This window comes from Opisthocomus hoazin, chromosome 20, assembly GCF_030867145.1.
Source record: "Opisthocomus hoazin isolate bOpiHoa1 chromosome 20, bOpiHoa1.hap1, whole genome shotgun sequence".
In the NCBI taxonomy this organism is placed as follows: domain Eukaryota; kingdom Metazoa; phylum Chordata; class Aves; order Opisthocomiformes; family Opisthocomidae; genus Opisthocomus; species Opisthocomus hoazin.
Genome location: NC_134433.1, coordinates 7328291 through 7351691, shown reverse-complemented (window position 1 = coordinate 7351691; position 23401 = coordinate 7328291).

The following is a 23401-nucleotide window of genomic DNA, read 5'->3' as shown; positions in this document are numbered from 1 at the left end:
CATCAGCAGGGGAAAATAATCCCCCCTGATTCCTGCAGGTAACTCGAAGTCCTGAAGCGTGGGATTAATGTTATATAAATAAGGTGTAAACAAACTCAGTGGCAGTAGAATGCCTAAATCCTTTAGCCCTCTTATAAATCAAACCTGTTCTGGAAGGATTCAATTATTTCTGAGATCTCACCTTAGCTAGGGATTAACTGACACCAGAGATCAGGAAACCCGTTATATCTGAATCTGTGTATATACTTGCTGGGCTGAGTTTTTGCTGCAGATGGTATAAGGAAGATGCAAGGCCTTGAAACATTAGCTGTCAGGGTTTCCAGGAGGCCCATTGAGTCCTTATAGTCAGCCAATGGTCCCTTTGGATTCTGCTGGAGCAACTGGAGGTTGTAGTTTCTTGGCCAAGAAAAAGAGGGAATGTGACACATCCCGGCATGTATCAGGAGCTGGGAGAGTGGTGAAGAATATCTGATGCTGCCTTGCATTGTATGGAGGCATTTTCTGCAAACTAATTAATTGTTCTCAGGATCAGTCAGAAGGTATTGCTAATTGCTTGGCCCATTTTGGTGATGGCTGAAGCAAAAAGCCCATTTGTCAAGGGCACTTTGGGAACTCTTCTGCTTCCGATGTCTTGCACCATGCTCCCCACCATCACAGGGATGCCAGAACCTGAGGACTAGTTCTGCCAGTTGCAGAGTGTGTGACATGGGGTGGGAAGGCAGGAGAGTGGCATGGCAAAGTCTCTGACCTAAATGTGAGGAAAGAAAGGGAAAATCATAGCTGAGTTATTACTGAAAACAGAAACACATGTAAATTCTACCTTGGCTGGCCTGTTCTGGGCAGCTTCCAGACATTTAGTTGTCTAAGACAGATATATTGCCCTGTCACTATCTGCTGGGGACTCGTATAAATCGTCAGTGATGGTTTCTTTTGCCATTTCATGTAGCCATGCCTGGTGGCTTGAGCGTTGCAGGAAGGAAGCAAAATACAGTTCATCCTGTCAAGAGCTGCTCTGTATTGTAATTGCAGTATCTGTAAGGAGTGTCAGGGTTGGATTATTGGAGATGTCAGAAACAAAATGGGAGAGATTAAATGGCCACAAAGAGCTGAAAAATGAGGAGGTAATTGCACTTCATGAGAGTGCACAGATAACACTGGGAATGTAGATCTCAACCAGCATTGTGTGAAGCTGAAAGTGCGTGCGTTGTGTCCCCTAGTCTGTAAGTGTGCTCCTGGAAGCATGCTGCAATGCCTGGCCCTGAGGAGCTGAGCACTTGGCGAGCACGGCCCTGCTGAAGTTGCCGAGGAGGACACCGTGCTCCTCTTGCCAGAGATAGCACAGAAGAAAGGTGAGCTCTGCTGCATCACGAATGCACTTCAGCAGCAGCATGTTACCCAGCCTTTTAAATGAAGATGACAACTCCCTGCTGAACAGAAAAGCAGGGAAGACATGTAAGTGATTCTGCATGAAAGGTTTGGACAGGCAGAGCATCTCTAGACATAATGGCAAGCGTGCTGCCTGGTGTACCTTGCTACACCCCTCGGCATGGGGCCAGTTCTGGGCTTATCCATCACCTTCATCAGCCTCTCAAATGCTGCCCCAGGTGAGCCAACCTGAGCTTACCTGGGGGTGGTCGGAAGCCGTGAGATCTTTGAGGCGAGAGGCAGAGCATGAGCTTTTTGCCTTCTTGCAGATGCCAGCAACCACCCTGAAACAGCGCTTGGGCAGCAGGAGAGCTCTTCCACTGTCATTTATCTGCGGTTGCTTCTCATTACTGAAAGCCTCTGTCTGCAGAAAGGCTTCCAAATGCTGCTGTTCTGATACTGGACAGATATAGTAGTTTTCTCTCAGCTCCTGTTTTCTCCATTGTGTGTCTGCATGGCACTTTGAGGGCATTTCTGGACTGGCTGCAGAGCAAGGCTCGCTGCCTGTGCAAACCTGTCTGCGCAGCCCAAGGATGGCTGTAATGACTTGTCTGCTGTAAGGAGCCATTTAGTGTCTCGTTATAATTGATGGAGAAAAACCGGCCCCTCCAGAGTCCAGTTACCCAGCAGCTGTAAGGTGGGCTGGACTGTCCTGTGGGCCTTGCTTGTGCTCTGCTGACTGTAACGGGAGCCAAGGCAGCTCACTTGCACTTCGGTGACTATAAGCAGTGAGATGAATTTGACCCTAGTGTATGCCAGGCTATACGATGGAGCTGTTGGGTGTGCTTGGGCTATCTCTGTGTCAGCAAACCAGACAGTGCAGCTGTCCTACCAAGTCCTGTGTGAATAGCCTGCTAGTCCTTTAAGCCACTGCTCCCAGGACCACTTTCTAAGAGTTATACAGACTTACTCTTCTCCCTGTCTGAGATAAATCACTTTTTCTGGGCAGCGTTTGGTCCTGTTATTGTGATGCTTGAGCTCTTGAACATTAGTCTCCAATGAAACCGCTCGTGTGGTGCTTCAGCAAGGCTAAGGGGTGGCATCATGTCTGTTGTCCAGGTGAGGAGGAGGGAGTAGCCTTCAGGTCAGGAGTAAAAGTGTGAGCAAAGTAATTCAGGTGCTTGATAATCACTGAAATCAAATTTCCTGTAAGAAGTCAGGGACTGTGTGACGCAGGGAAAGTCAAACAGAGAATACAAAGCAAAGAAAGGTCTTGCTCCTGCCTGCAAAGAGTTAGCAGGGGTCAGCATGGCCTGATCTGTGCATGGCTTGGTCTTCTCTTGGCCATGTCTTGCACATGTGTACTGCCAAGCCAAAGATGAACTTCAGTATCTTCTCATGGAGGGCAGGTGTAACAACTGGAGTGGAGCAAATGACTATTTCTCACAGCCTACCACCTTCCTTTCTCTGAAGGTTTAAGGGACATATTATTCTTTCCCTGAGGAAAGGAGGTCCACTTGGCTTTTCTACACATAGAGGAGGATGTGCGCTGTCTTTATGAAATGCAGTTGTTTTTTTTTTTCCCCTGAGAAGCTTCATGCTTCATAGAGTAAATGTGTGTTACATCAGGTGTGATTGTGTACTGGCAGTTAATTGGAATTGGCCTGAGTCCGATAACTAACTTTTTATGGTGTCTGATTAACTGTTAACCTAAATTCAGCATACCTCCCCTGGCACGTGCAGAATGGGCTAACTGAGGATCTAGCCCAATTAGTCTAAGTGGCGTGGGTTGTCCTTTGCATCACAGTTCAAATCCTGTGGAGTTGAGCCTTGCAGGAGAGAAGGAATTTGGCCATGTGCCTTTCCTGTGTTGCCAGTTTGGATGAGTTGATGTTTGATGTACGTAGGTAACACTACGAAGTCAACTGAGGTGGGCAAAGGCTAAGTGTGCTTTGCAGGCAATTATCCATTACTATAAAAGCTCCTTGGTATAATATTTATACACTGAAATGCCAAAAAAATGGACATGATGATAGCTTTTGCAACACTGTGTAATTCATACATTATAGCTCTGCTCTTCATGTTTAATATTTCAGAAATAGTGGAACACATTTCATCAGGAAATGCAACAGGTGAAATGCAGTGGGTGTAAATAAGCACTTAACTGAAGCAGAGGTCTCTACTGCTTGCTGTGAATCTCTTCCTAACTTTATAAATGTCCTGGGATATTTGATGTAAGAAAGCCTTTGAAATGGTAACCCTGACATGACCAGTTGGTAGAAACCTCTGCAGCTCACATGAAGAGGTGAAATCATGTCCTCACGAGAGGCGGGGACAGAGTTCCCCTGCACTGCCATTAGAGCAGGATTTCTCCTGCACTCTCCAGTGCCAGGCTTCAGCGACTTCCCTGTCAGCGATGTCTATGGTACCTAGAAAATCCAATTTACAGTTGAAAGGATTAATAACTTGGTATTACCACGCATTACCTGAGAAAATAAGTCTGCCTTGTGTGTATTAAACAAGTGGTTTCTGGGAATCAGTGTGCTTGATGCTTGTGAAACTCTCCTTGAGGATTCTCTGGTGCTTGTGGTTGATATGGTTTCTTCCAGCAGAGGCAGTAATTTGGGACATACCCACCTGGAAGTCTTTGAGACTTCAAACTCCACCTCTAATTTCCTTGAAACCATTTCTTTACAATATGAGGATGATATTATACAGGTCCATCCTCATTGCATGCTTTGATCCATGGACAGATTGGGGGGGGGAATTCAGTTTTTAAATGTACACTTTTCCAAATCCACCTGAGAGCTGTGGGCGTGTGGTTGACTGATTTATGTTACTGTGATTGTGTCCTAGTCGCCTTAAGAGCCACTGTTAATGTATTTGAATCACCGTAACAGTCCAGGAGGTTCAGCTTTATGAAGGAAGCCAAGAAAGGCATGCCAAAGCTAATTCACTGGACCACCTGAGACCCCGTGTGTGTGTCCTGTGCCAATGCTATGGTGCAACTGTCGGGACTGTTGCCATCTCAGGTAGGATTCACCTCCTCTAACCTAGAAGTCTGATGCTAGTATTTCTCATTAAAGCTCTGTACCTGAACTTGTCCGAGCACATCAGAATATCAGATTTCACTTTTTCCTGTGAAAGTAATAGTCTGCATAAACAAGTTGCAAGTAGTAAATCCTAAAGGGTCAGGAAACACCAGGAAAATGCAGTAATTCTTGGAATGTCTATTTAAATTGTGTCTGCTCTTCCAACCAGCTTTGTGACTGTTGGGGACTGTGGGGCTTGGTAATGCTGCAGGCAGAAACTGTAGACACTGAGGCACAATTTCACCACTCTGGGAGTATAAAAAAGAGGTAGTGTAAGTGAAAATTAGCTTTTCCAGGCTCTAATAGCTCTCAGTGTGTTTACTGGTCTATCTATGATTCTCCACAATCTTTGGAAAGGTAAGGACCCTGATAAAATATCCATTGAAATCAATGAGCTGTTTCATACACCTCTCCAGGCACTGGATGAGATCCAGCCTAAATACCCAATCTACATTTTCATGAGTCATTGCAGGAGCAGGGAACACACCAACACAGATATAATTTTCAGTTTCAGTGTGAATTTTGCTACCTCCACTCTGCCTGGTCAATCTACACCTCCATTACAGACAAGGTTGATTTTGTATCCCTATGGCACATTGCTCAAATTATATGCACACGCTGTAGTCATAAAGCATTTTCTAATGACTCAGGCCTCGATACTAAAGCATGCATGGTTCATGTATCTGCTCTATTGTAAATCTGCTGGTGCTTCCACACAGACTGCTCAAGAAGCAGGAAAGACACAGAAACATCTGTTTAGAGTTTTAAGCAGCTTGTTAGATGAATTCAGCACCTGGGTTTCCTGCGGTGAATCGGCTATGCTCTCCTCGGTATGTATGAGAAACGAAGAAATACAATACTCCTAGGGATCCGCGCGCTCTCAGTTCACGGTGGATTGCTCTGGGTAATTTCTGCCAGTGCCAGTGGGAACCGCCTGTGCAAAACCTCCGAAAGTAAACAGGGGAATAGCACTCCAAGAGGGGAAAGTTTCCTCTGCTGGATGCTAATAAATCAGATTCTGTCTGTGGAATTGAGCCGGTGGAGAACCTGGCCCTTTCATTTTAGCTGTTATGGCTTCTCTCGGCAGCCCGGCGTGGACCCACAGCCTGCGCTCGGTGTGCCGCGGGGCCGGAATCGACACGGCTCTGCCAGCACTGCCGCCCGATGCTGCCCTACGACGGGAGGAGCTGCTTGTAGGATATCCTCAGTGGTGGTGGGCTGCTGCTACACACAGGTTGGGGTGTTGCCTGTATTGGTGCTGTCCTGGTTACCTCCATGGCAGTACCCACTGACATGCAGCGGTTCTGAAGAAAACACTGTACTGGTTAGAAAGTGCCACTCCTGAAACAATTTTCTTCCCAAGCCCTTTTCTCCCCTTCCCCACAACGGAAAAGGACCTCTTTGGTTTTGGTGACCATTACACAACCAAGTGGAAATCTCATTTTGGTGGGAGTTTCTGGCCATGCTGTGGAACCAGTACAAGGGGCTCAGCTCTGGAAAGGAGATGCAAAGCAGCTGTGTGGTGACAGGTTACTTCTGTTTTGACAATCCGCTCTTTTCCTGCCTGTGTATAACATGTTAGGCATGAGTTGATGTCAAGGGCTAATTTCCCACAGAAAGGAGATTTTTCAGTTGAAGTAAATTCATTTTTAACCTACCCAGGGAACCCAGGAGTTCATCCACTCTGCCTGCTGGAAGGACCTGGTGTGGGTGGAACAGAAGAAATGGGCTCGTGAGACTGTTGGGTTGCAATAACATGTTTTGTTCATTGCCAGATCTGGGGTCAGACCGTCTAAACAGTGTGCTAATGCACTCGTGTAGCGACTCACAGACAGAAATACAGACCCAGAATAACTTTGGCTCTGCCTAAAGCATACTGTACCTCACCCTAAAGCCAGCATACAACACACTGGCTCATGGCCTGTTGCAGAGCCCACGAACTTGGCAGGAGCCCGCAATTTTGGTCATTTTTGGGCCGAAGTCCTTGGATCCCCCGGGCTCATGCCCTATACAAGCACCAGCATTTGGGTGGAAATAGGTCTGGCGCCTTCCCACCCTTCTGTGAACAGCAAAGGCCTGCAGCAACCTGGACATGATGTGTTTTGTCTCGTGTAGTTACAGCGATCACAGAGCTATTTCTCTCTCTTTTCTGAGTGATTTTGATTATTATGTATAACAGCGCATGGTCTCCAGTGGATAAAAGCCTCTAATTCTATTTTATCCAACTCAGAGAGCAATCTCAGCAACTGGCTGTTGCCTGTATTATTCAGTAAAAGCTATGGCATGTATTATTGCATATGATATGAAGGACTTTGTAATAAATATTTAGTGTTCCTTTAATCTGTCTGTTCTTATATCGTGTTCTCCAGATAATCCCCTACTCCACCATGTACTACTTAATAATTCTTTTTCTGCCAATCTGTTCTTCTCTTTCATACAGGCGCACGTGCCTGCCTGCCCTGGGACACGCTTTCCGTCGGTCTCTTTTGCTGAACCGTCTTCAAAGTCTTGGGTTTCCGTGACTATGTCGTTAAAAAGGAGAACATTTGTTGCTTATGTGATTCTGTGAGTAATAGTAAACTGTCTTGTGTTTAGAGCTCAGCCATTTGGTGCACAGTAATGATTTCTTTCCTGAACGGAGGCTCAAAACTTCCAGTAGACAATGAGGTCTGGTGCAGCAGGCACTGGCACAGGGTTGGTGATGTTTCTGGTTTGCTGCTGACTGGTTTGTCTCATCCCGGTCGCTTTGTGCCTCTTCTTTCTTCTCAGCCATTGCATGGGTGGATTGCAGCCCTTCAGGGAAGGGGCTCTTCTAGGTGGGGACACGAGCTTTGGGCAGCAGGGATCTTTGGTGTGCAGGTACCAAGCAGTCCGGCTCTCCCAAGGGTCTGTCTTCGACAGGGGCCACTTTGCAAGAATGAGCAGAAATAAGCAGAGCTGGGGAGTGTTCTCCCCAGGGCCAAGGGGAGAGGGACCAAGGCCTCGTATACACCATGCTGAGCCTGCCCTGGTTTGGGCACTGTGAGGATCTGGCTGTGAGGACTCAGGCACTGCTTCCAGTCCTGGGCTTCTGCATAGCAGTCCTTTCCTAGCACACACCATCAGCTCCCTCTGAGCAGCACGTTAGTGACCAGGTGGACCAAAAGATGTGTCCAGACCATGATGGTTAACATACAGCTAAAGGCCTGTCTGTTAATTGACCTTTTCCCTCTCTGAGTCCACATATAACCATTGGCTTTCCAATACCTGTGGCAATGAGGTCCATGTTTAAAATAATATAAAATAATCCAGGGCTTCTCACTTGCGTTTTCCTTGGAGCAAAGGCCACAGGAAGAGGCGGGTGGTCATAAATCAGGGCATGCATTTTTCTGGAGCACTCTTCCCCTAGCTGGGCCTGACTTGCAGAGTCAGATGTACCCATCGCATGCTGTCTCTGCTACCGTAACTTGAGGCTGTTAACCCTCAAGGAACAGAGCAGGAGAGGTGGGAAGGGGATGTCATGATGAAAGGAATAGTGAAAGAACCTAAATCGAAAAATACCATATCTGTAACACTACCATGCTTCACTGCTTGGAAGTTACTTATACTGCAAGTCATGATTTATTATAACTAACTATTATACAAAACCTCCTAATGAAATCATACCTATGTTTCTTAAAGCAGGCAATAATGCTGAACCAAAGAAGACACAGAAAGAGTTCTGATCATCTATTAATAGTGTAGCAGTCCTATTTTGAAAAGATCCCTAAATTTGTGTGCGCTGGCATTAAACACTAACCTCCTTAAAGAACACTTAGTGCACCTTAGTAGTATCTATTATAGTATATGGGATTTTAATTGCTTTATTATAAAAGAAAGCAATATTCACCCTTTTATGAATTTTGATTTAATGACTTTAGCACATTCATTATTAGTTCATTATGGTTCTGTGGAATTGAGGCCTCCTGAGTTAAAAGGATGTCCCCACACTAAGCTGGCCTCAATTAAAATGTAATCATATTGTGGTTAATCTCAAGGACTTGCTCTACGAGTGTAGGGGGATGCGAGAGAGAGAGGCAGTGGGGGGCATGAGGAGGAAACATGAATGCAAAGAGGCAGGATTTGCACTGGTGAAAAGCTGTTGAAGTCCACTCCTGAAAGCGTCCTGGGCTATAATCTGAAATTGCTTTCTTACCTTGACCCATAATATCACGTGTTTAAAGCCACAACTAGAACTTCTTGAAGTAAATAAACCACCACTGATCTTCAGCAATAGAGGAAAATCCTATTTATGACATTTTGGGCAGTTCCTCCTCAAGGCCCGGAGCCAGCAAAGGTCCATGACGAAGGGTCCATTGGCAGCCCAGCAGGTATCGATGAGACCTGGAGGGGACTGGAGGTGGATTCTTGCACCAGCTCGCTACAGGGCTGGGGCCCAGATGTGTGTGTTAAATGGGCAGAAGAGGGAAGCCGCTTGCAGAGGGAAATGCCAGTGTTCAAAACGCTAGAGGCAATAGCGATACGTGGATGAGTGGGACAGCAGTATTTCTGGGGAAAGGCAGCTGCATGGTTAATGGTTCTGCTTCTGTCGCTGTGTTTCCTAGGTTGGATGTACAAGAAAGCCCTCTCCTCAAGCTTTACGCTTCCATATTTGACCACAGGGCCGAGTTAAGAAAACCAGCAAGTCGTGATGATCTGGAAGAAGATGAGAAATTCAGCTCACAAGTAATTTGGTTGAAATACTCCCTCTTTGATGTTTTGCCATACTGAACAGTATAATAAGTCTTCCAGAAGAACGCTCCAAACAGAGCTATTTTGGGATTACTTTTCTGCTTTAGCTTTTATCCTGTGGTTTTCCTGTATCTTCTTTTTATCTCCCAGATCTCATTGAAAATGTCTCAAGCTCTCACCAACTACTTCTGATGTTTCAAGATCTCTTCAAGCTTAGATCCTGGGTATAAAGAAGAGTTCATGTTAGTAAAGCTGGAGTGCTTTGCAACGACTGTTTGAAAGGCTTTATGTTAGATTTTTGACTCTACAGGGGAGCCAAACCTGGAATCCATGAGGCCCAAAACTGAAGAGAATGGGGAGAGGACGGTTTCCTGTGTGTTGCAAAGCAAGTATTTGTAATGCAAGGGTCAGGGAGGATTTCCATGATAGCTTCTCATTTAGCAAAGTAGGTCCTCAATGAGTATAAAATGGCATACAGTCTTCAGTTTCGGTTTGTAATTTGATGTAATTGAGCTAAATAAATAGTTAAAAGGAAAAAACCCAGCCCAACCTAAGCTCCAGCAAAACTAGAATCCTGCTTTCACATAATGTCCTTGTTAGTATGAAGTCCAGTGAACGTTGTGAAGAACAACAATTTTTAGACTATAAAAGGAGATGTTTGTTTTTGTAAGAGTAGAAAGTAAATTAAGTCTAAAAGGTTAGTTGTCAGGAGCAACCCTCACCAGATTTTTGTGCCATATTGTTTAATTATTATGAAAGATAATTACTATGGGAATATCAGTAATGCCAGTAATGTCAATATTTCATAAAGCTTTTATAGATTACAGGAATACGTTGGAAAGTGTTGTATTTCATGAAGTAACAAAAGCTGTTTGGGGAAAATGATGTTTTTATGGCAGTGACTTATGTGTAGAGTTTTACACTATCTTTTCAGGCTATAGTGGTCTCTTCATCAGTTTACAGCTGCAATGAGTCTTTCGTTTCCCAAATTTCACAAGTCTCTTTAAATCACTGTTATGTGTTGCTCATGATCAAAGCGCAGGCCAGACCTATTAGCTTTGCTAGAGGAAACTCCACACTCAGCAACATTGACTCTGTGCTCAGGGAACTGTAGAGTTCCCTACACTGAGGCACATCTGTTTGCCGTGAGAAGTTACAATTTTTTCTTTTGCCATTTAGGGCATTATCTTGCAAATGATTAATCACAAAAGACCCAGCCCCTGAGTTCTTGCACAGCAAATACTCAGCACTGGCAGGACAAGGTCCAGAGAGAAAACAGCTTAAGAAATTTCTTCATTACTCTGAATATATGTACATATTTATGAGAGGAGCTAGCTCTGGCACCCTTGCAGAGCTCGTGGCTGTGAGAGCTGTAACCTGTGGAGCAATTCAGCAGCCAGTCGTGTTCAGCACGGGCACAAAAATGTTGCTACTGACAGAAAATAAGAACAACCCTAAGAAATGAATGGGAAGTGCTGTGTGATGTAAAGCACACCTCAGAGAGCAGAAACACATCCGTTCCTTGTCCAGGTGCCCCACTATGGGGTTTTTTTGCTAAGTTCAACCTGTGACTTGTGAGACCAAATCCAAAAGCAAACTTGCAGAGATGTAACTCGCTGGTGCTTCCATGTCAGTACAACAACAAGATGTCATTCGCATCAGCACAGCCTGGTTGTCGTCAACGTGTTTGTTTCTGAACTAACTTAGAGAGAGACATCTGAGTACAAGTCTGTTGGAAGTGGCTTGAATATTTCTTTCACGTGTCTAGCTTTTACATGATGATGTTTCTACATCTGGAGGTGGTGCTCTCCAGTCTTGTCCTTCCGAGATGCCTGTTCCAGACCCTGATGGTGTGGGTGCTAAGGTGGATGCTTCTTCCTACTGCGATGCATGTGCAAGCATGCGCATGACTCTTCCTTGTCTTTTTTCCCTGAAAATACTCTTGCAGAGCAAATTTGGATTACATCTATTTTGGTTGAAAGGCACCAAGTTTAATAAAAGCAGCTAGTGAAGTTTCATAAATATGGGAGAAAAAAAAAAAGATACATTTGCCATGTACTGTGTGCTTATTTTGATGCAGATGGATATAGCTGCTTCTAAGAATTTAATTCCCGCAACGGAGCAGAAGGCAGCAAAGCTGACTGTGTGTCAGTTTTCTGCCTGCTGCTGCCTGGCACCTGGGAATCAAAATGGAGATGCGTTTGCCGAGACTAATTCCCCATGGCACGCTTCTGTTTCAGAGAGCAGCCAGCCCCCATCCTTCCCCTCTGTCCTGCCGTACCCTCCGGCTGGGAGCTGCAGCGGGGGCATGCTGGGCACCATGAGCCAGTGGCACCGAAGCAGCTGTGCTTACCCTAGGGCTTGCTCTGAGACAGAGCTGCGTTTTGCTTTCCAGGCCATGTGTGCCTGTGGATACAGCACGTATAGTAACTGTAGTGGAGACCAGCACCTTCCACATGCCACTGAGCGGTCACTAAAGTCCAAGGAGAGCCCAGTATCTCACCCTGTGTTTATGTGCATAGAAGGTAGATACAGAGTGAGACCCCTGTGTTTGGTGGGCATAGAGGGGCAGGTAGAGAAGGTGCTGTTGAGAGATGAATGCTGTCAGGCACTCTCTCTGCTTTTGATTAGTTTGCAAAGACAAGTAATTGAATCCCAACAATCTTCCTGCACTGCAGTCATCTTCATCTTTTGTCTTTCCCTGAGCATCCCTTACCAAGTATACACATACCTGCACTTTGGTCAAGAGCGTATAGCCTCTAAAGTAATTTCTAGAGAGAGATTGTACTGCTTTTTCCCTCAGTAAGCTTGAAAAAGGTAAAAATTATCATATTATGGGTGCTTTGGTCATGAAGAGAAAATGATACTAGATGGGAACAGAAGAAATTCCTCTTATCCCTGGGAATTTTTAAGCATTAAATTAATTCCTCTATCTCTAGGCGTGTTAATGGGAAGGCTTTCAGCTCTGTGTTAGGCAGAGGTCCACATTTGCATTTAGATGGAGCTATTTTAAGGATTGTAGTATATACATGGGGGCCTGTATCCCATTTACAATAGAATCTGTAAGATAAAATTAATATCTAGTAAGTGGTTGTTTTTCCAGTTTTGTTATAATCTGAACCAGTAGCTGAAGTGGTATAATCTGACATAATAAATACTAGAGTTATTCACTTGAGAGATCTCTTATCCACCCACAAGGAGGAATACACTCCTTAACCAGTGAAGTGGGTTATATTTTTTCCCTTTCACGAGGCAGTCATGAAGTACTGCATCCAGGGCCGTTCCTGCCAGTGATACCCAGAAGACTTGTGTAAAACAACCTGCTGCCTCACGGAGAGAAATACTTTTTCCTCACCACACAGGAAACCATGGCAGGGTGGCAGTGGCTGTCAGGTGAGGCAGCACAGGGACCTCAGATCCTTCCATTTATCTCTGTTCTGCAGATGGGCTCTCATGGGCATTTCTCATACACGCAGGGGTCTGTGCTAAGTCATTGGTGCTGGGTTTGCATGCTGCTGATTTCCAGAAACACCCTGAGATACTGTTTTTGGTAGGACTTAGGCAAATGCTCGGTGCTTCTCCGAGCTGCTGCCGAAGTGGGTTGCTGTCGGTGGCAGGATGATGTATGAAGGCCAGGTTTGGGGTTTCAGCCTGGTATGCGCCACCCTAAAACCGTTATTTCTCTGGCAGCTGCCAGCAAGGATGAAGGAGAGCCCTGGCGTACAGGGAGCAACAGCTCTGCCTCGTCCCATTGCCAAGAGAGGACCAAGGAGCCATGGTTTCATTTGCCATGGATTAATTCTGGTGGCAGGGCGAGTGTGAAGCAGTGATGTAAAATCAATGGGTTTTGTTTCAAATCCAGTCCACTTTCACTGACGTAAATTAGTCATCAGTGTAAAGCCTCTGCATCCAGCAAAGGGTAGCCCTGAAATAATTCACTTTGCAGCTGGAGGCAGGCAAAACCACTGGTCATTTGATGGAGCAAGCACCCCCAGATGAGAAGAGCTGCTCAGGTGCTGCTGAAGCAGCCTTTCAAGGGTGCTTTTAAGTGACACCTCCTGGAATTGTCCTGTTGAGCTGAAAGGAAAATTTTTCTGATTTTACTGCCTCTGTTTTTAGGCAAAACTCAGCCAAGATTTCATGCCAAATGGGCTGTACCTTGCAGCTCCTGTCAAAGATAGAAATGGTATTGGTCACTTAAGGTTACTTCCACAGCTTGTAGTAAATGGATTTTTTTACTTTATAGGGAATTCCTAAAAGCCCCTTTTATCCTCATGCCAAAAATGAACAAAAATATCCTGAAAAATGGCAGTCCCAAACCCTCTGAACTAAAACCATGTTTCAAGTGGATTGAAACTGTTTTCTTTACAAAGCTGAAATGTTTCATATCTGTGTGACTCTGTGTTTCTTTTGCAAAGTTGTATCTTATAATGGCTAGGGAAGTTGCTATGATGTCAGGAATTGCCCTGTTTCTAAAATCTTGAAAGCTCTTTTGACTTTTCTCTAAAATGAACTTCAGTCGCAGTTGGAAAGTTGGTGCAAAGAAATTCCCCATACAGCAGGCAAGCACTGCCTCATGGAAAATCCTTGTGGGAAAGACTCGGAGTGTTGTGGGGCTCTGTGCTCTGTCTCACCAGAAATTACTCAGATGATGGGGAGAATTAAAAATTTATCTCCCAAGAACAGATTATCAGCGTTCCCAGGAGCTGCACCTAGCAGAGGCCTGTTTGCCAACTCCTGTTGTTACTTTCTCATGCTGACAGCTATGAGAGCGCTTCTATTTTAGAGGGAGAGTAAACTCACCCGTTTCCCAGTCTCTCCAACTGCCTCGTGCCTGCCTGCTGCCTGCTGAGACCCAGCTGAACCAGCGCTGCTGCTGGATTGAGTGTCTGCAACCCCAGAGACTGGGTCTGAGATTGAAACCGATGTCAAAAACCTACTTTTGTTTTTTTTTTTTTCAAGTGAATCCATATCTGTGAAGAATTGGGCTAGTGAGCAGTAATCCTCTAGTCTTACATGAAAGATGAATGGATGGAAGAGATAGATAACAGGGGAAAAGCTTGTTTTGGACTAGTTTCCCTAACAAGAATGGAAGAATAGTGAGACATGTCAAATTGACTTTTACAGAGCAGGTTAATGCCAGATACTTGTTTATCCTCGGAGATTCCTCAAATCCAGCAGATTTCAGCATTGCCTAATGAAAGCTCAGGGAAGAGCTGGAAATGGAGCATGTACAGTTCAGAGGGGGGGGAAGATGCAGATGAAAACAAATGAAAAGCCTCTCTTCTTCATGTTTCAAGTGCCAAATTATGCTTGACATTTCAATTTCCCCAAGGCGCGCTTCCGTAAAATCGTCTTGAACTCTCCTCAAAGTGTTAAAGCTTCCATCAGCTCCTCCAGTGGCATCTAACAGGTCTGATTCAGTTCTGTCTTGGATGTGAAATGTAGTCGTTGTTACGGCACTGCACAGCTGGCATGCAGAAGAAGCACCGAACGTCTCGAGTGTTTTCGTGGATGGGCTTCACAACCGGCTTTGCAACAGCGCGCGATGTAAACGCTGTGCCCAACACATTGCCGCTCAGGTGGGAGGTGACTGGGTTTGGTGGCTTGCACGTGGCTTGTTTTGTACCATTTCTGGGAGTTCAGGATGTTTTACCCCTTGCGTGTGGTTTGTTTCACACAAGGATCTCCGTGTTCTGTGTCTGTAGCCAGAAGGTCTTGAGTCCTTTGGAGATCTGTAGGAGAAATCTGTAACCACTAAAATTCTCATTAGTTCTCGGTGTTCCAACATTTTTAAGAAGTTTGAAAGCCTGAATTTTTGAAGTGTTTTGAAGATGTCCCCAGTGAAAAATACCAAGAGTAGGGAAATGGCAGAAATGCTGTGTTTTTCCCAATCTGTTCTATTGACATGTTTTGTTTTTCCTTAGCTTGTTTTCTTCTAAAGGTCAGTGAAATTTTCAGCTGCATAAATTTTATTGACTTCACTCATTGCAGTCAGGCTTTTGAGGGAGATGCTGAGCTTACGTGCACTGTCAGTGCCAGACAGTCAGAAGAAACCCTCCTCCCATGTGAGCGGGAATAATGGTGACCCTGCTTTTGAGAGACCTCACTGAATTGAATTCTTTGAAAAATACACCCTTGGGCTGTGGTTGCTGAGCACTTGAGAAGGCCCGTGATTGATGACATGGTCATTACGAACATGATTAAGAGCAGCCAGGATTTACATTTACCACCTTGGCCTTTTCCAGTGTCTGCTAAACTGTGGTCTCGAGACCACCACTGATGCACACAACGTGACTGTGTGAGTGGAGGGGGGAACGGGGGAGCTGTGATTAATTTGGCTGGCAATATGGTGCTGGCTCTCTTCTTTGATTGCAGCTGATGAATAGTATTTTAAAAGCTAAGAATACATTAAACACTTTGCTATAGCTCCTATACAGTCTGAGGGCCAGAACCACAGCTGTGCTCAGTTTACAATGGGTGCAGCTGAAGAAAGAAGAGGCAGGAAAAGAGACAGCTTTTAGCTTAACTTGAGCTATAGATTCTGCTTATGCTGAGAAGCGGCTGGGTCCCCCCATGCTGGGAGCAGGGTTGGGGGGTTGCTGATGGGGTTTCAGGCAGGAGCAGGACTAGCATTCACCAGTTTTGGCTGCTTCATCATGTTAAAATAACAAGCTGTTGCATGAGCAAGGGATTTGTGTTCCCTGCCCGCCCTCCAACGTTGCAATTGCCCCTGTGCCTGGAAGGCCCTTTCCCTCCTTGAATGCGTGAAGCTCAGCCGGAGCCTGTGAAGCTCCCGCTCCCCGCCTGGCACGTGTCCCTGTGTGTGTGCTCCCCGGCCCCCCGACACAGCAGGCACCCCTCTGCGCCGATCACAGTGCTGCTTTCCCTCTGCGGGCCAGAATTGTGGGGATCTCACCATTAGCCTAATTCCCCCAAAACCTGCACGAGCTTCACGTTAACGCCTGTCTCTGCCAAATTTGGTTGAGATTAGCTGTCTGGCTGAAACTCTTTGGGGGAAGAGGCAGTGAAAGAGGGTTAGAGGGAAAGCTCAGACTCACAAGCCCCGTTTCCTTCGGAAACCGGAGTCATGCTGGGGTGGGAAGCAGCAGCTCCACAGGTACAAGGAGCAGAGCAGGCTCCTTTGCTGCACCTCGTAGCCAACACCCATGAAGTCACCTGGGTTGAGGAGTAAGCCACGAGCATGTCTCTTTTTGCATAACACAGCAGCTCTTCTCTAACATCTATTTTTCAATCCTTCATAGTGCTGGCTGTTAATAACCACTGAAACTTTCATTGCAGAACCCCTGACTCAATGCAATTGCCCTGATGTGATGGCAGGCATTGAAGGAAATAAAAATGACAGCTTTGGGGCAGTCTTGTCATGCAACATGATGACTCTTCTCAACAGGACACCCTTCACCCTCCTGAAGACTGCTGTTCGGGCACAGGGGCTCAGCAGACAAGGTACCAAATAACTCTATTTTCCCTCCCAGTCAGGGTAGGCAGGAGGACTGCCAGGGTCTCAAGGGAAGGATGACCATGCACGAGAGACTCGAGAGTCAGGGCTGTTGTTCTTCACTGATGCAACTGCCCGCCGGTTGCCAGCCGAGTCCCAAGCCATGCCCTGCTTGCTCACTTCCACAATAAAATCAGAGGAAGGTTTGGGTGTGTTCCCCACAATCTGGGAGATGGGAAACTTGCTCCTTGCAGGAAAGCATGGGATATTGCTTCTACTGCTTCCCACCTATGTGCTCTCCAGTACTTGTTAGCGTGGATACCCTTTGCTCTCTCCAGCCTGCTGTCCCCAAAAGGTTATTCTAGACAGGTTGGCTTGGCACGGGGCAGCCATGACAAATCTTTAAACTATAATGATAAATTATGCTCCATTGCCTGTCCTTCTGGAAAGAGATTTTAATGTGGATTAAAATAAAAGAGGTTTGATAGATGCTGGAAATGTTTCCCTTTGGCTGTTAAGAAAAAAATCTGAATGCCTGTAATATTTCTGCCGAGAATTACAATAATTGGTATTTAAATGGCATTCTGAGCAGAGCTGCAATTGCCTAGGAAAGCCAACCCCAGGAGCAAGATCTCTTGTCTTTAAGAGCTCAGCCAGGCTTGGGAACTTAAAAAGAAACCCGAATTATTGGGAATTTAAAACATGCCCTTGATTTGGCTTGAATGCAACATCAAAGCAGGAGCCTGTGTGTTCCTGAAAAAATGCTTCTTCCCCCTCCCAGCTGCTAAATGCTGTTTCTCCTTTGATTTTATTAGCGCCACTATCCCAGCATCATCTCTGTCCACAAATGCCTTTTCAGTGTCTTCACAGGAAAGAAGTTGATTTTGCCCTCTCAGAGGAAGAATTACCCACAACCCAAACAACTAGTGCCAGGAGCTAAAGAGCACTGGTGATCTTATCAACAGCCCTGTTTCTCCTTGGAAACAGTGGGCACAGTGATGCTCTGTGGTGAGAGGGCCTCTAGCATCGAAGGATGTGTTAAATCCATCACCCAGCTTGTGGTCACACTGCAGCCTATTGCCGTGGTGGCACTTGTATTCAGGAGCCGCTGGCCAAATTCTGTCTCCCTTCCCCAGGTCCCAGCAGTTTCAGATGGACGCCATGTTCTCCTCTGCCTCCTACTCTCATCTGGTCTGCAGTGCTCAGGAAAGCCACTGCACATCTATGATCTTCACCCAAGAGAAGGCCGAACCACTGTTTCGTAGTAAGTTGCACAGAGCCCATTTTATAATGACAGGGTTTCTTTGAGATGAGCCCCGCTATCTTTGTATGTGTAAGATACTACTGCTGTCTTTCCTGCTCCTTCCCAAATCCAACATCTTTTAGTTGCACGCCATCCCACCTGTTTCCCATGTAAACCTAGTATTTAAGTCTCTGCAAATCAAACCTCTTAGAGTATTGCTATTTCCATGCTTGGCCTTTTCTCTATAATCATTCAGCTCTCCTAGCATGCATTTGTGACCCCAGCAGATGACTCCACTAACGGGAACACGCTGGTGCCAAATGCCACCAAAAAGCTCTGCTTCAGATAAGCTGGGAGCTCTGAGGGTGTTATTCATAAGTTTCAGACCAACACAGTTCACTGGCCGGACACTGAACGTCTTCTGTTTTTTCTCTTCCTACCAAAGCCTGCATTACCTGTACAAGATGTGAGATTTGATAGGATGAGGTAGAATCATAGAAATCATAGAATCATAGACAGTTTTGGGTTGGAAGGGACCCCTAAGAGGTCATCTAGTCCAACCCCCCTGCAGCGAGCAGGGACACCGCTAACTAGATCAGGTTGCTCAGAGCCCTGTCCAACCTGGTCTTGAATGTTTCCAGGGATGGGGCCTCTACTACCACTGTGGGCAACCTGTTCCAGTGTTTCACCACCCTCATTGTAAAGAATTTCTTCCTTATATCCAGCCTAAACCTACCCTGTTTTAGTTTAAAACCATTGCCCCTCGTCCTGTCATTGCTGTCTCTGCTAAAAAGATTGTCCCCGTCTTTCCTATAGGCTCCCTTTAAGTACTGAAAGGCTGCAATCAGGTCTCCCCGCAGCCTTCTCTTCTCCAGGCTGAACAAGCCCAACTCTCTCAGCCTGTCCTCATAGGAGAGGTGCTCCAGCCCTCGGATCATTTTTGTAGCCCTCCTTTGGAGCCGCTCCAACAGTTCCATGTCCTTCTTGCGCTGAGGGCTCCAGAGCTGAACGCAGGACTCCAGGTGAGGTCTCACCAGAGCAGAGTAGAGGGGCAGAATCACCTCTCTCGACCTGCTGGCCACGCTTCTCTTGATGCAGCCCAGGACACGGTTGGCCCTCTGGGCTGCCAGCGCACATTGCCGGCTCACGTCCAGCCTTTCGTCTATCAGTACCCCCAAGTCCCTCTCAGCAGGGCTGCTGTCGATCCTTTCATCCCCCAGCCTGTATTGATACCGGGGATTACCCCGACCCAGGTGTAGGACCTTGCACTTGGCCTTGTTGAACCTCATGAGGTTCACACAGGCCCACCTCTCCAGCTTGTCCAGGTAGGCCTGTGAGTATCACACAGCACACGTCAGCGTGGACATAGCCAAACTAATGTGGGCCAAACCGGTGCAGGCAGAGCTGAGAGCTCTCACGCTCTGCCAGAGTGCTGGGCCAGCACTGCTGTGCAGCTCCTGGTAGCAGAGCCACGTCATGCGTCTGTGTGCAGCTCTGGATGTGGTGTACGGCCATAGCTGACATTTCTAATGTCAGCAATAACCCCTGTGAAATGTCTGCCTTTGCCTTGAAATCGTTATGGTTTTATGTGACAGCAGCAGCTCTAGTCCCCAGCTGAGATTAGAAGTCCATTAAGTGCTTGAAATTGTGCAAATGCGTAGTATGAGGACGTGCCCTCCTGACCAGCTCTGTATTGCCGGTTGCCTAGCTAATCCAGTTAACCCTGTCCCACTCAGATACCTATCCATCTATAGGTACCCACCTGTACAGACTGAGATCTCTCCAGCAGGTATCTGCTCGGGGCAGTAGATACTTGGGCTACTCTAATCTTCAGATTCTGTTTGCATGCTCTGATTTTAAAGAGCATTTAAAAGTGAGAGGAAAAGTGCCTAACCTCATACAGCTACTACTAGCTGAATTTGTAGGTTAAACCTAGGAATTACAAGTTAAATTCATTATTAGTTCAAATGGGAAATAATTCCACTGAAGATAGTGGAAGTTATTAACTCAGGGAAGCAGTTAGTTATCTAACATTTCCTCTCTAAGGAAATAAAGAAATAAACCTTGTTTCTCCTGTGACATCCATTGCTCCCCCCCCCCCCCCCCCCCGTAATTCTGGTGATTTCTGCAAGGCTGTTTCTGGGACTGGAAAACTGGAAATGCACAAATGCTCCATTCATGGTGAAGTGGCTTGTACAAACTCAGACTAGAGTCAAGTGAACACACAGAGGAAAAAAAAGAATTGTGTGCCAGATAAATAGTCCTGAAGAGGAAATGTCAATGAAGAGGTTTGTGAAAGTAGAAGCACAAGACTTAGCAACCTGTTGAATTGTAGCACGTACTTTAGTTTCTGAGTAGCGAATCACCTAGAGCCAGGGACTCTATGGCTAGGTGAGTTAGTTACTGCTTATTGAGGGTTAAACATCCAGCAAGTTTTTTGCTGGTCACACAAACGAAAAAAGTCCAGAACAGAAACCCTTCCTGGAACTATTCAGCAGCTCAAGTGGGATTGTCACGAGAGAATGGCAACCAGTCTGTGCCTAAAAGTATGAACAGATCTCTCTGAATCTTAAAGATTACTACAAATATTTCACTGTGCACAGTCAGGGGATTAATTCATCCGTGCCTGATGGTCCCTGGTTCACACTTAGGGATAATGTACTTGCAGGTCAATGAGATTCCCAGCTCTGGTTTTTAATAACTAAAAATACCATATTTTTACATTTGTGGTAGTCCTTGGGGAGATGAGTGGCTGTAGTGACATTAACAATTTGAAAAATTGAATTCCAGGGTCTCAGCTAAGTTGTTTGAAGTCATCATTTTAGGCAGCTGAAATGGGGCTGTGGACCTGTAGCGACCTGATCGCCAGCCCCATCTTTCACCAGATCACAGAAAACCTAAGTAGAGACTTCAAACTCCTGAACTGTAGATGTGACCTTTCGTCGGGGAGAGGACATCCCATGCTGTGGTGGCCATGGACTCTGTTTTGAATCCCCCTATCTTCAGTGTAGACCATCCTTGAAACCAGGATATCAAGCGAAAAAAGGAAGAAGCCCCACTGCCACCAGCCACGCTGCCTTTTCCTGAGCACACTACCTGGCCCAAGAGCCAAGAGCGGTGACTGTGAGGCATCAGATGCTGGCGGAGCAGCAGGGATCATTACAACTGAATAGAGCCATACACAAAGGTGGAAAGATCCTCTTAGCAGTCATTAATTGTAATTTTCAGGATTAATGTAAAAGATTTGGCAGATTGACAGAAGCAAGTTTTAATACAGATAATTCACTGCGGCTCGCTGGAGCTGAGCGAAGGGTCAGTGGCTCCCCCCAAACGCCCAGCGATAGGTAAAGAGAAGGACAGAAGTAACTAGACAGGGAACAGGGATATAAAACACCTGATAAGTCAAAAGATGTATTTTACACAAGGCAGTGTAAATATTCTTGTGATTTATTAGAGTAGCAGACTTTTCATTGATGACTGTATTGAATTGAGGGTTATTAGAAGCTGAGGGGATCAATACAGCAGCTGGGAGCCAAAGCCTCTGCAAGCAAATGGAGTACAAGTGTATTTTGCAGTGCCTTTCTTCTGTGTGAAGTCCCTTAACTGCCCCTTAAATCTCAGAGTGAACTTCACTCTATATATATATATGGGTAGGTGGGTATGTATATTAGTGCTGGAGCAGTCGTGTCAGTGGGGTCCAGATGTTTCTTCCCCGAACCGCTGCATCCCTGACGGCGCCATGGAGGCAGGTGAAGGTCTGCGACAAAGACTTTCTAGATGTGACGGGGAGCGACAGCCACGAGGAAGATGACTCCTTGTATAGACCAGGTTATTCTGAAGTACACCAAGAACTGCTCACCGCTGTCTAACCACGGTTGATTCTCTGTGTGTTGTAAGTATTGGTTTTTACTCCCTATCACTTCTTATTACATTTATTCCTTCAGAAAAAAAATAAGGCAAATGTCTCTAATCTTTTTAGCATGGAATTTTAGATTTTAATGGGCTTGTTTTAATTTGCACATATTCTTGTTAATAATGAAATCTGTTTAACGAGAGTTAAACCAAAAAGCCTGTAATGGTAATTCAAAACATAAAACTCTAGTGCATTTCTGTAAGAATTCCCTGTTAATATTGTTAAAGCTGTTTAACGGATATTTTAAGTAGGCATTGGTATTAGCAGAAACATCACACAAATTAAAATTAGGCTCTTGGTGACTATTTTCAAATGAATATTCACAGACTCTTCAGCATGAAATTAAATCTAGTTACATTTGACACTGCTGGTATGTTTTAAGGAAGTATACTTTACTGAAAATGATAGTGTTGCCTGTGAACTTATTACTGATAGTTAATTTAATTTATTACAACCCGTTGAATGTAACAATCAGATTTTATAAATCATAGCCTAGGAACCTGTGTCAGGCTTTAAATCTATGGAGATGGATCCTGAGCCAGTAACTAAATGATGGAATTAGGAACAGGGACTTCCAGCTCTGGCCAGGACTCTTGTTTCAGCTTGGGTAGGTTATAAACCTGCCATGCTTACTCTACTTGTCATGAGGCTCTAAGGTGGGAAACCTGCCTTTGAGGATCTGGGGTTGCTGTACAATTGGGCCCTCTTAGAAATCATAGGGGTTTGGGGTTTTTTTGTTTCCTCTTTAAACCCAGGACTTTGCATTGGGGTCTCTGTTTCACAAGCACTGCTGGACCTTGCAAACCACCCGGGCTTCTTGCAGCTCCCTCTTCGGGCTCTGTCGCAGGCTATGCTTTCACCAGCTGGTCAGGGTTGGCGGAGCCTTCTCTGCAGCTTTGTGCCTCTTGTTTAACATACACTGGAGTTAGGTCCTCTGATGCCAGTGGGATGTAAAAAATAGCAGTGAGTGGACAGTTGTGTCCTTCCTTCACAAATCAGTCATTCCTCATTCTCTGCTGCTCTTTACTGAATTAATTCTCTATTCTTCTTTTCTTCTTCTGAGTATACAGTACTAAGCTCAGCATTGTAAAATCCAGATTACCATCCCTACGTAACATGGCAACAAAACACGCTTAAAATTAAACACGTGCAAATCCACTGAAAGTCCGTGGGATTGAAGCATATGGTAAAAATCAAACAAAAAGCTAAATCCCAAAGGGATAGCTTTAGGAACGCATTTTTGGGCTGAACTGGTGAAGTGATGAGGAGACATCCCTGTCTGCCATAAGAAGATGCTTCCATGACCCCCTGCCTGTTGCTGTCATTAGGGGATACTCAAATTTAAAATCTGCCCCAGTCTTCCTGTGTTATTTTGGTGATAACACCTTGTGCCTGCCTCTAGGTCCCAGGAATCAGACAGCACTTTCCATGATATATCGTGGAGCCATTAAAACACAAAAGCAGTGTCATCTTCCTGCTGATGTACACGACAAGGACCTGTCATTCCCCTGATATAGTACAGTGTGAGAATGGTCTCCCTGCAAAATACATCACGGAGGCAATGGTGTTTTGAGTTACATGGTGCCAGGATGGCAAGTATTTAAACCATTCACAAATGT